The following is a 12,673-nucleotide window of genomic DNA, read 5'->3' as shown; positions in this document are numbered from 1 at the left end:
AGTATTAATACTACAATGACCGTATAATTTATCATCCATACTGGGGCACTTTTAAGGGTGGAAGGGGATGCTTTTAATAATTTTGTGAGAGCAACAGGCATAAAAGGGAACTCCTGGAAAATTTGAAGATCTTATAATTTATTCTAGAATCTTCTTTTGTGAAGTGCTAAGAAATGAGATGATAATAGATTAATATATAATAATAAAGAAGGCTTTGTGGATAAGTAAATTTGCAGAATGTTAGATGCAACGTTAACATTTCTGCTGGCCTTCTTAGGACCTTTTATGTGTTCAAATATGACTTGAGAAAGGAGGGCATGATTGAGAATTACAGAATCTTGAATTTCTTGAACTTGTTTTGCCATAGAACCCTATTTCTCTGAATATCTATTAATACTATGAGCCTAGTTTAGAAAATGCTGATTTAGAGTATCCTGTTATTTAAATTGAAGCTCGACTTAAAAATTTCTTTTTCTTTCTTTCTTTCTTTCTTTCTTTCTTTCTTTCTTTCTTTCTTTCCTTCTTTCTTTCTTTCTTGAGCGAGCGCATGAGCAGGGGAGGGGCAGAGGGAGAGGGAGAGAGAGGATATTAAGCAGTGTCCATACCCAACCTTGGAGCCCCCCATGGGGTTCGATCTCAGGACTGTGAGATCATGACCCAAGCCAAAGTTAAGAGTTGGATGCTTGACTGAGCTACACAGGCACCCCTTAAAGTTCTTTTTTTTTTTTAATGTTTATTTATTTTAGAGAGAGAGAGAGAGAGACAGAGCGTGAGTGGGGGAGGGGCAGAGAGAGAGGGAGACACAGAATCCAAAGCAGGCTCCAGGCTCTGAGCTGTCAGTACAGAGCCCGATGCAGGTCTCGAACTCACAAGCCGTGAGATCATGACCTGAGCCAAAGTCGGACGCTCGACCGACTGAGCCACCCAGGCGCCCCACCCCTTAAAGGTCTTTAATGTGAAGCCCAATCAAATTGCATCTTAGTTATAGGTTTTATTTGGGATTTTGATTGGTGATGTCTTGGCAGCTAACTGTATTAAAATAAGTAAATTTTGAAGTATAAAAAAAAAAACCTCAATTATATTTTCCTGAAAAATACTCCAGTTTTGTTATTAGTGGAAACCTGAGGATTGAATACTGATTTATTAAAAGGCCTTTTCCTTGTTATTTCTTCCAAACTAGGTAGTTTGCCTGCGTTCGTTTCTTCCTTTTTACCATTTTAGACTTACAGTGCTCTGATAGGTATTGTTTCTCCTCTGTCTCAGAAGGTATTGGTACGTTTTTGATCCTCAAGTGGAAAATTATGTCTTCTAGATTTAGGAAATAAAGAATTGAACCTGTACTTTTAAGAATGGTGGTTGCTTTCAGTATTTGGAGAAAGGCTTTGGAACTTGATTAGTTGTATGTTTAAAGAATGGCGTTAAGAATGCATTTCTCCTTATTGTTCTTTTTGATTATGATAAACATTTTATTTCACTTTGTAATGGCAACAGAAGCTAACATACTCTTTTAGCATAACTAGAGTATATTTCTTTCTTCTGTTGGCTAGTTTGTAAATTGTCCTTTAGACATACCAGTTAAACATTTTTCCTATTTTTTAAATTTTTTAAAAATGTTTTTATTTATTTTTGAGACAGAGACAGAGCATGAGCAGGGGAGGGGCAGAGAGAGAGGGAGACACAGAATCTGAAGCAGGCTCCAGGCTCTGAGCTGTCAGCACAGAGCCTGATGCCGGGCTCGAACTCACAGACTGTGAGATCATGACCTGAGCCAAAGTTGGATGCTCAACCGACTGAGCCACCCAGGCCAGGTGCCCCTTTTTCCTCCTATTTTTGTACTTAAAAAAATTTCTCCTTCCTTGGCAGTAACTTTAACATTTTGTTGTTGTTGTTGTTGTTGTATTCTGGATATGTTAAAACGGCTACTGTTAAGAGTTTTTGACGTCAGAGATTTAGGAGTAGTTCATCTTTCTTCTCTTTAGTAAATTTCAGGAAGTGTGTAGTGTTTTTCCATGGTCCTCACCTTGAAATGTATTTTTATGTACATTAATGGAATTTCTTGAAAGAGAATATGAGCAGTTTCTTAAACTTGATTTCATTACTATAAAACTTCTGCATATAAATATTAATCATAATCTGTTCTGAAGAATGCTCTGTGTAAGTTTTGCAATAAGTAGCAATTTTATTGTTAACTTTATTGTTGTGAAGTTGTTTCTCTTATCTATAACCAAAGAAATAATCAGGTGAAAGTGTTTTGTGTAGAAAAGGAAGGGTTGTTACAGGTTTCTGATGGGATTTTCTAAAAAAGATTTTAAGTTAATCGCTATAGCCAATGTGGGGCTTGAATTTACAACCCAGAGATCAAGAGTCAGTCACACACTCCACTGAGTGAGCCAGCCAGGCATCCCTGATGGGATTTTTAAAAACACTTAGGCAGGCTGTGATTGTAAGACCTGAACAACATTTTTCTGCAACATATTTTTTTTAATTTTTTTAAATTTATTTTTGAGAGAGTACAAGCGGGGAGGGGTAGAGAGAGGGGTCAGAGGATCTGAAGCCAGCTCTGCGCTGACAGCAGCAAGTCTGATGTGGGGCTTGAACTCCTGAACCTTGAGATTGTGACCTGAGCCGAAGTTGGACGTTCAGCCAACTGAGCCACCCAGGCGCCCCTATATTTTTTCTTTTTAATATTTTTCTGTAGTTTTTGAGAAATCATTACTAGGGCTTTTATTTTTTATTGTTTTTTAAAGTTAGTTTATTTATTTATTTAAGTAATCTCTACACTCAATGTGGGGCTTTAACTCATGACCCCAAGATCAAGAACCTTTTCTGACTGAGCCAGCCAGGCGCCTCATTCCCAGGCTTTTAGAACATTTGTGTACATCTTTTGCTAAGCTTATTTTTCTCTGAAAAGCAAGTCTGTAAATCAAGACTGAAAGATAACCTTAATTAAGTAGTTAAATAATTAAGGACAAAGTGTTTTGAATAATAACCTTAAGATTGGGGTATCCTGGGGAAAAATAGTCACCTGCATCCTAAGTAGTTGAGCAATGTTGTTTGTAACCTTATTGTTATCTGAAGGGGACTCTCTTAGGATGTGCCACAGGGCTCTGTACTTGATCCTGTTATATCCCAAGTTTTAAAGATGACCTTTGAATATTTAAGAGGCAAAATTCTGATTTTGTAGGTGGCACTGGGAAGAATACGTTAGATGACAGAATCAAAGGGAGTTAGTTCATCATCATCTCCTGGGCACTTAACCAAGTGTCATGTACTATACTTAGCCTAGGTGATATGGAGATAAGTGCTTGTCCTTGAAAAGCTCAAAGTCTAGGCAAGGACAGAGACCAGAAAATCAACAATTTTTAACACCATGTATGTACTGCAATAGAGGGTGAAGAGTGCATTTCCTCAGAGGGGTTTTGAAAGGCTAGAATGATGAACTGGAAAAAAAAAATGAAGTTTAATAGCACCTGATATAAAGTTATAATTTTAAATTTAAAAATTTTGTTTTAAAACATAAGGTTTAGCCTAAAAGCAGTTCCTATGAAAAAAAAAATGAATAAACGTTTCACTTAACTTCAAGCTTAGTACAAAACAACAATTTGATGTAGATGCAAGTTCCCCTCACTGCTGAAACAAAAACATAACACCACATCCTTCCCCTTGCCCAGATAAAACAAACCAGTCAGCTTACAAAGCAAATGCCTTATTAGGTTACATGGTAGAAATACTGTGTTCAAAATAAGAGAGGTAGTAACACTGCTGTATTCAAGATTAGGCCATTATCTGGAAAGTTTCAATCACTTCAGAGTGTACACAGAAACAGTGGACTGCTTAAGGGCTCCAGAGAACAGTGATCAGGGTAGGATGGGGTCTAGAAACCAAGCCAGTTGAGGGAAGAGAACCCTCTCAACACATTTAAAGAATAGACTCTGTGGAACACCAATGGAACACAACTTCAGAAAGATTGGGTGGAGTTAAAGGAAAGTTTTGATTCATAGAGCTTTTGTGTAAGGAAGATCGCTTTAAGATTAGATTGTGAAGTCTTAGAAGAGTTTGAGCAGAGGCTGGGAGACCATCATTTAAGGGGGTACAGTAAAACTTCATATAATGGAGAGTTGGACAAGAAGATTCCTAAAATTTTATTTGATGTTATACTCTTAGGATTCTCCTATTTCCAAGAACATCATTTTCAAATTATCAGATAGTGTGTGTCATTATCAGTACTCTGCAACATCACGTGGACTTTGGCATCTGACTTTTGAGTTGGGTTCCATTACTTGCTAGCTCTGTAACCTTGAGTAGGTTACACCTGTTACTCTGAAATAGTTCTCTTGATAATTTCCCTCTAGGGCTTCACCTAAATGTCTTTTCTGGGACTCAGAAGGCTATGATTTAAATACTTTTTGTTTAGTTAGAGAATACATTTTTCCCCTCACATTGTGTTTTGTTCATACTTGTCTTTTCCTCCTTTTAGGTTTCTTAACGTTCTCTCAGATAGAGTATATTATTTCTTTCATGGCTTCTTACCTTGTTTGAAAACTTAAATTAGATGAGATATGGTATCTTCCAATTGCAAATGCAGTGTTTTGCTTGTTTTTGGTTAGGGGAGTTTGGAAAAAAATCCTCAATCTTTTATAATATGATAGAATTAAAATTTCTTCAAGTCCTGCTTATTATTTTTAAATTCTAGATTTTATTGAAAAGTGAACGATGGGGGCACCTGGCTGGCTCAGTTGGAAGAGCATGTGACTCTTGATCTCGGGGTTGTGACTTCGAGACCCATGTTGGATGCAGAGATTACTTAAAATCTTACAAAAAAAAAACCCACAATAAAAGTGAATGATGATTGTTCTCATGATTATGTAAAGTTCTAATTGTTAAAAGATGTAGTTAGAATATTGCATGTGACCTGCAGTTTTTCTTTGCATTATTTCTTGGTCCTATCTCTTCTGTGTTGACTGTCACATTTTCTTCTTACCTTATATATAGATAAATAATTCTTGTTGCCATATATTTTAGCTGGAAATCTTGTTAGTCTTTTTTGTTTCATCTGTCCCATAGGTGGCTACTTGGATAGCCTTAAACATTATTTTTATCACATTTTGTTGCCCCCAAATATGATTGTTTACTCTGTGTAGTCTAAATTCCTTATGTCATATAGTGCCCCCTGTCTCAGTGTAACACACAATGTGCCCTGGCTGAGATTGTGGTAAGATGCTTGTATTGGTTAGTTGTTATGAGCTTAGGCTCTGGAGTCAGGTTGGGTTTGAGCTCTGTCTCCATCACTTATTTACTGTTGGAATTCAAGATTAGCCTCAGTTTCTTATCCATGCAATACGAATGATAATGGTCTGTCTCTTGGGTTCATATGAGGGTTACGTAAGTTAATCACATTTACTATAATTAGTACGTGATTGGGATATTGTAAGCTTTTAACACATACTAGGTTCATCATTTTTATTCTGCCAGCCCATGTAAATGACACTTAAAAAATTTGATTGAAAACCTTACTAATCTAGATTCACTAACTATACAGATTGTTTATATTTCCTTAACAATGGAAGAATGGAAGAATGAGAAGAAAGCTTTCCTTTAATAGAGTTATACAGTTATAGAATTTTGATATTTTAAGGAACGTTTGAGAACCTCTAGTTAATCTCTCATGTTTTGAAGTGAGAAAACAGACCCTGTGAAAGATTGCGATTCAGTAAATTAGTGGTCAAGTTGGTACTGGAATCCAAGCTCTGTGTATACTAGTACCATATTATATTATGCATGTACCTAGTAGCACATAGTAGGTGTGTAGTAACTTTTGAGAATCGAATTAATATGATGATTATGTGTTTCTGTTTCTGAAGACTAGCTTATCTCTATGTATTCATTGTTCCCGTATTCCCTTTTTCTTCATACTCATTTAGGGGCTGTGCGTTGATCCAAAAAGCATTTATTGAACATCTGTGGGCAGAACAGCCTTTTACTTAAATAAAAGTCATGTTTTCCTACCTCTGCATAAGAAGTTTGGCAATGTGTTAGAATTTCACACTCTAAACTTTGTTTTTTATTAGAAAAAATATTTCATCCAAGTTTTAAAATGTTCTGAGTTAGGTTTGTTATTTTTAGTATCCAAGTTCTCATCTGGAAGGAGCCTTTTGAAGGACACGTCCTTATGTTTCATGAAATGTGATAGAACATAAATGAGGATGATTTTCAAATTATCTATCAAAAATCCAAAGCCATGGTACACCAATTGAACAGTGCTAGGTTTATGCTTAAAGGAGAATGGGATCTCCATATTTTGTCATTATGTGGGACTAACTGCACCCTGTATGATGGAATAAAGACCAGAAGAAGAGGAAGATCAACTGGAGGAGTAGGCCCTAGAGGTCACTTTTTAGTTATATTATATTGAGAAATAAATACAGTGTGAGAAATTGGGTGGAACAAGATTTTGGAGATAATTAGCCTGATTTGTTGCCTTAGTAGAAACTGTCTAACTAGGTTTTCTGGTTGAACTGGACATTGCTGGCCAATTACTACTGCTTATTAACCATTTCAGATGGAGAGGATTAGAAATGATGTAGAAATCATTTTCAGTAGATGAAGCATCTGACTTTAAAAATAATGAGAGAATAATTGTGTTGTACTGTACAAACTTTTTAATGTATACAGTTTTAGAATTATTGATGATTGCTGTTGTGGAGAGAAAGCAAAAGTATGGGGCGGGGGAAGAAAGCAAAGGCATAAATGAAATATGACACTGTTAAATGCCTAATTTGTCTGTGTTCAGAATTCAGTTTGGTTTACTATCAGTTGTTATTTGATACCAGATAAAGATTCATAATATAGTCTGCTTTATTATGATTAATCCTGTAGACTACTTGCAGTGGGATGTGTGAATGAAAGTAATTATGTTGTTCAACGGGAGGTACCTAATTCTTATTCACAATTTAGTGGTGACCTTTAATAATATAAGGTCATGACTAATGAGACAATAATCCTGGCACTTTTTATTTAATAGCAAAAAGCAGTACTTGTTGATATTGCTTGAATATTATTTTGTATTTGGTCCCTGCCTTTATAGTTGGCATAGTGTTCTCTCTCTCTCTCTCTCTCTCTCTCTCTCTCTCTCTCTCTCACACACACACACACACACACACACACACACACACGTGTCTGTGTGTGTGTGTGTGTGTGTGTATAAAATTTTACATATCTGAAAGGAGATTCAGTTGAAATGTCTTCTTTTTGAAAGGTGAAGACCTCCCCCTCCTCTCTCCCCATTGTCCTGAGAGCACTGGAAGCCAATCTTATACTGCCAAAGCAGAACACTAGAGGATTCCTCTCTGTCAAAAGTGATCAGACCAAAGGAAAAAAGGAATCCTCAAAATAGCCAAGTTCCTGCCTGATCATCCTAGAATGAAGTACCCCAGTCTGCTCACTCAGATCATCTGATCATGTTTTTAGTATCTTACTTTCAGATACAAATGTAAACCAGTGATCCTCTGTCGTTTGAGGAAAATGTCAGGCATGAAAGGCAGGTACCAAAGCAGATAGCAGAAAAGAACCCAGAGGTTGCAGAGACCACACAGACAGCAGAAGAAAACAACAATGTCATATATCCAATTTATTTATATCGTCAGAGAGAAAACAAGATACTACATTCATGAAAACTAAGAACAAGACGTAGGGGGAAAAGAAAAGAAAAAAGGCATGCAACAGAGCAGAGCTCATGGGAATGAAAATTTTAATAGGAGTGTTAGAAGATCAAGTTGAGGAAATCTCTCAGGAAATAGAGCTAAATGGAAGAGATGTAAAATGCAAGAGAAAAAAGAAAATAAAGACAAGTTAGAGAATTGGTCTAGGAAGACCGGTACCCAAATAATAGGCATACAAGAAAAGGACTAGAAAAAAGACAAAGTAAGAAAACCTCCCAGAATGGAAGGACATGCCTCTCTAAATTTAAAATACTCAGCAATTACCAGTTCATACAATTAGCGCAAAAACAAAAGCCCTACCAAAAAACCCAACCCAACACTAAGACCCAACACTGTAAAATTGCAGAGCATGTAGAAAGAAGCTTCTATAAGCTTCCTGAGGGGGATATACAGGTGACTATGAAGGATTGGAGATCAGGATGATGCCAGGCTTCTTAACAGCAACACTCAAAGCCAGAACACTTTGAGGAAAGGCTGTTAAAATTTTGACAGAACCTGTTTTCCTGTCTAGAATTCTATACTAAGCCAAACTCACTTCTTAATTATGGATAAATGAAGATATTTTTGGACAATGCAAAGAATAAAAAACTGTAGCTTCCAGTTCCTTCTCTGGAATCTAGTGGAGGAAATTACTCAAAAAAGAAAACGAAGAGAAAAAAGTGAGATCAAGGAAATGGGATCCAATATGGAAGAGAGACAAGGGAAATTCCCAAGATATGTTGAAGGGAAATTCTGTGACCACAGTTGTGTCCCAGGTCTAGAGAGTAAGCAGTCCAAATTGGAACCTGGTGGAGGGCTACAGAAGGTTATATATTTAAGAAAGAAATTAAAACAGGTTTACCTGATGTATTTGAATACGTTAGTAGGAAAGTTATACTTTTAGCAGTTTACAGATGAATTAGCAGTAATTACATAGAAAACTAAGCAAATACAAAAATGGTGCAGTTATTAATTAAGGAAAGCCAGGTCATACAAAAAAGGAAGAGCAATCCTGATGTACTTTGCTCAACTGTGAATATCATTTACAACCATAGTATAATGTAAACAACAATTGATTCAACCAAAAATTATAATGGGAACTTGGGGATAGAGATGTCATAGCGCTAAACCATTATTGTTTATAATAAGTCATTTTTTTCTTGAAGGAAAAATTTTAAGAACACATAAACCTGTTATATAGAATATAGTGAAAAATGCCAGAAGAAATTGCCAAAAAGCCTTGAAAGAGGTTGCCCCAGGGATGTGAAAAATAGGAGCCGGGCAAGGGACATCTGTTTTCTCTCTCTTTGCACTATTTGACTTTTTAAACTGTGTGCATATGCCTGTTTAATTAAAAAAATTAATTTTTTTTATTTAAAGAAATTTTTTTAAAAGTTTATTTTTGATAGAGACAGGGTAAGCAGAGGAGGGGCAGAGAGAGAGGGAGACACAGAATCTGAGCTCTGAGCTGTCGCCTGACGCAGGGCTCAAACTCACGGACCGTGAGATCATGACCTGAGCCGAAGAAGGACGGTTAACTGACTGAGCCACACAGGCACCCCAAAAATTAATTTTAAAAAGATGCCCCTCACAGAATGCTCTGTGTTCAGAGTATGTACATTTCTCAGGCATTCTGAATTCCCTAGGGTTCTGACAGCTTTATCATTTGGGGATGTAGAGTCAGCAGCATGCTATTTGAGGAGGTAATGATTTCTAGTAGTAGCAGTGGTTGATGTTATCCTCAGTTATAAATATTCATTTTGTTGTAGTGCTAACAAATGGAGATTTTTAAACACATGACAGATTAAAATATATTGCATTTCACCATCTCAGATGTAAGTGTTTAGTTTTCCTCTGTGTTGTCAACACTTTACATTGTGAATTGACTGCTCCATGCTTCTCTGAAGCTTTTTGTTGAGTGATGCTTCAGATGTTTGTGTTTCCTGCCCCCCTTTTATTTAGTTTTAAAAAATACTGCATGCTGGGGCACCTGGGTGGCTCAGTCAGTTAAGCGTCTGACTTCGGCTCAGGTTATGGTCTCGTGGTTCGCGAGTTTGAGCCCCATGTTGGGCTCTGTGCTGACAGCTAAGAGCCTGGAGTCTGCTTCCGATTTTGTGTCTTCCTCCCTTCCCCCTCCCCCCCCCCCCCCCCCCCCCCCGTCTCTCTCTGCCCCTTCCCCTCCCAGACTTGTGCTCTGTCTCTCTCAAGAATAAATAAATATTTTTTAAAAATTCTGTATGCTTACTACAGCCCTTAAGAGCGTGCAGAAGCTGCTCCAATAACAGCAATGGATAGCACCCTATCTTTCACCAAACCTGATTTTAAGGTGCAATGGTTCATTTGAATCCAGATGCATTCTTTTCTTATCCGAACCACCAATTCTTTTAAGCCAAATATTGATGCTTGAAATGGAGATTAGATGTTAAGTCAATTAGTCTTTTAAAAGGTTTTTCTCTTTCCTAATTGAAAAGCTTGTGGTTTGCTTCCTCTAAAAGATGGTATAGTGTAAGAGCACAACATTTGGAGTAGTTGTATAGTATTCAACAACTTTCTTAACCTGCCTAGGTCTCAGTTTTCCTTTTTTTTTTTTTTTTTATGTTTATTATTTATTTTGAGAGAGAGAGGGAGAGAAAATCCCAAGCAGGCTCCGCACTGTCAGCACAGATCCCAGTGCCATGTTTGAACCCATGAACCATGAGATCATGACCTGAACTGACATCAAGAGTCAGATGCTTAACCAACTGAGCCACCCAGATGCCCCCAGTTGTTTCATTTGTAAAATAAGGACAGTACCTCATTAATTGTGATGATTAATTACACATCCTGTAAGAACAAAAAAATTATACTTCTGTCATCAGCCTTTTTCTTTTGACCATCAAGCAAGAGATTTTATTTTATGTGAATTGTCAATATGTCCTTCCATATAAATAAAATGATAATACATCTGTGGTGCATTTAAATCCTTATACCCAAAGAGTAAGGACAAAAACTGTCATCAGTGAAAAGTTTGTGATAATCACTGAATTTCAGGTTTGTTTGTGTTTGACCTAGGAGAATGGAATTGAAGTAGAAAGACATTATTCTCTTTCTAAAATTTTTACTACTGTCTCTGTAAAATGAAGTGTACATTTGACTAATGCCAACCTAAATTTATTTTTAACTGATAATCTTTGAAGCATAATTTCTGTTATTTCTCCAAAAGCAGAAGCTTACTTATTAACGTAGTGCTTTTCAGTTGAAGTCCCAGTTCCTTTTAAAATAAGTCATAAAAATCTTTAAAACTATTTTGTACGCTTAGGACAATTTGGATAGTAGAAAGAAATTGGTATCTTGCTGACAATATAGTAAGTATTGAATTTCTGTTCGTATCTAAAAAAGAGGAACATTTAGAGGATTTGGGGTAGAATTTGTTTTTAAGGCTTGTAGTATTTCTTTGCATGCCTTGTATAGAACATAAAAGTTTGGGAGTTCATTTGCATTTATGTTATAGTTACATGTATAACTTATTGTTGTAGATTCCACCCCTGTTCTTTCTTTTGGTGTGATTTTCTTATTTACTTTGTTCTTTCATTCATTCATTTACTCATTGTCCAGGCATTTGATGAGTTTCTACTGTTGTCAGGCTCAGGTAACATTGGCTTGTGCCCTGGAGGACCTCAAAGTGGTCATGGAATCACTTGTACAAATAGAAAATTGTAATAAAGCAAGACAAGTGCTAGTAAAGATATGAAAAGTGGCCAATAAAAGTAGTGAGAAAAGAATCATTAATATTGCCAGGCCCAATGGACTAAGGCTGACAAAAGCTAGAATTTGAAGAAAGAGTATTTTTCAGGCCAGAGAAGTAGAGGAAGGACTCACATATGTTTAATTACCAACTATATTGGATCTAAAGCTCTTTATATTGTTTTCTCACTATTTGGATTTTTTATTTAATTATTTTGCACTCTCTAAACAGCTTCAAGAGGATTGGCTGGGGTAGAATGTCCTCTCAGGGAGTGGCAGTGAATTAGGAAAGGCAGGTTATCTTTTGTGTATTGGTAATTGGTATGGGGTGAGGGGATAAAACAGTTGGGGAAAATAGCTGGTGATAAGCTTACTTGTGTCTTCCACCCTAACACCTCCCTGTCAGTGGTGGTAAAGTCAGGATTCTGCTGTTAATACTATATGATCTTGGGTAAGCCATTTCTTCTCTTTGGATTCCTTTTTTTTTTTCCACTTTAAAATGAGAGGAGTGGTAGAGATGGGCATTTCCTGTTGGTAGTCTCTTAGTAATTGGTAGAAAAGAAGAAATATTGACCAAACAATTTTGGAAACCAAGAGCCTTACACATTATGGCATGTGGATTGAATTCCTAGACTTTTTAGCCTGGGCTTGCCAGTGGAGTGAGTCAATATTATGTTTCCAGCTCTGTCCTTTCCTAATGGTGTAGTGGAAAGAATAGGGGTTAGAATCGTACATAACTGTGTTTGAATCCTGACTGCTACTTAGTAGCTATGTGGCCTTAGGCAAGTTATTTAACCTTTCTTAACTACATAGTTTCTTCATGTGTAAAGAAGGAGCGGGATAACACCCTGTGGAGATAATAAAGATTTAGTGACAACGATATGATATGAAAATATTGATATGAAAATTCGATATGAAAATATCGAATATATCTGGTAAATAATGGGTCAGAAAGGGTATATAGTTTTTAAGTCCTACAAATTCCGAGGTCAGCATACAAGGTAATACCTGATAGTATGTTATTTATACCCTGCTGTGTGCATCTGGTGTTTGAAGTGGGCTGTGTATGTGTTTCGTATATAGTTATGTAATTTCCCCCCAAGAAAATAAATGTTCTTGAGGGCTCATCATTATATTTTGCCATCCACATAGCACTCAGCACTCTCCTGGAGACTCAGTAAGTGCTTGGTGAATAGCTGACAGTTGAATCAACACAGTGGACTGAGGTGAGGTGTGGTTCTACCTGGTGAATA

General features: G+C 36.7%; 1 protein-coding gene across 7 annotated transcripts in view; it reads left to right on the top strand.

Moving 5' to 3' along the window:
* The window catches only part of PIAS1 (protein inhibitor of activated STAT 1), a 120,902-nt gene that overhangs the window by 20,078 nt on the left and 88,151 nt on the right, over positions 1-12,673 (top strand). Inside the window, exon 1 of one of the 7 annotated variants that reach the window (XM_042941595.1) lies at positions 11,230-12,646. The exons of the other annotated variants lie outside the window; for them this stretch is intronic. The gene's annotated coding sequence lies outside the window, so the exon portion shown is untranslated. Of the gene's footprint in view, positions 1-11,229; positions 12,647-12,673 lie in introns of those variants that run through there. 7 annotated transcript variants of the gene reach the window in all.

Source organism: Panthera leo, chromosome B3 (assembly GCF_018350215.1).
Source record: "Panthera leo isolate Ple1 chromosome B3, P.leo_Ple1_pat1.1, whole genome shotgun sequence".
NCBI classification, from domain to species: domain Eukaryota; kingdom Metazoa; phylum Chordata; class Mammalia; order Carnivora; family Felidae; genus Panthera; species Panthera leo.
The sequence above is the reverse complement of the archived record's forward strand: the minus strand, read 5'-3'. Positions and strand labels throughout refer to the sequence as shown.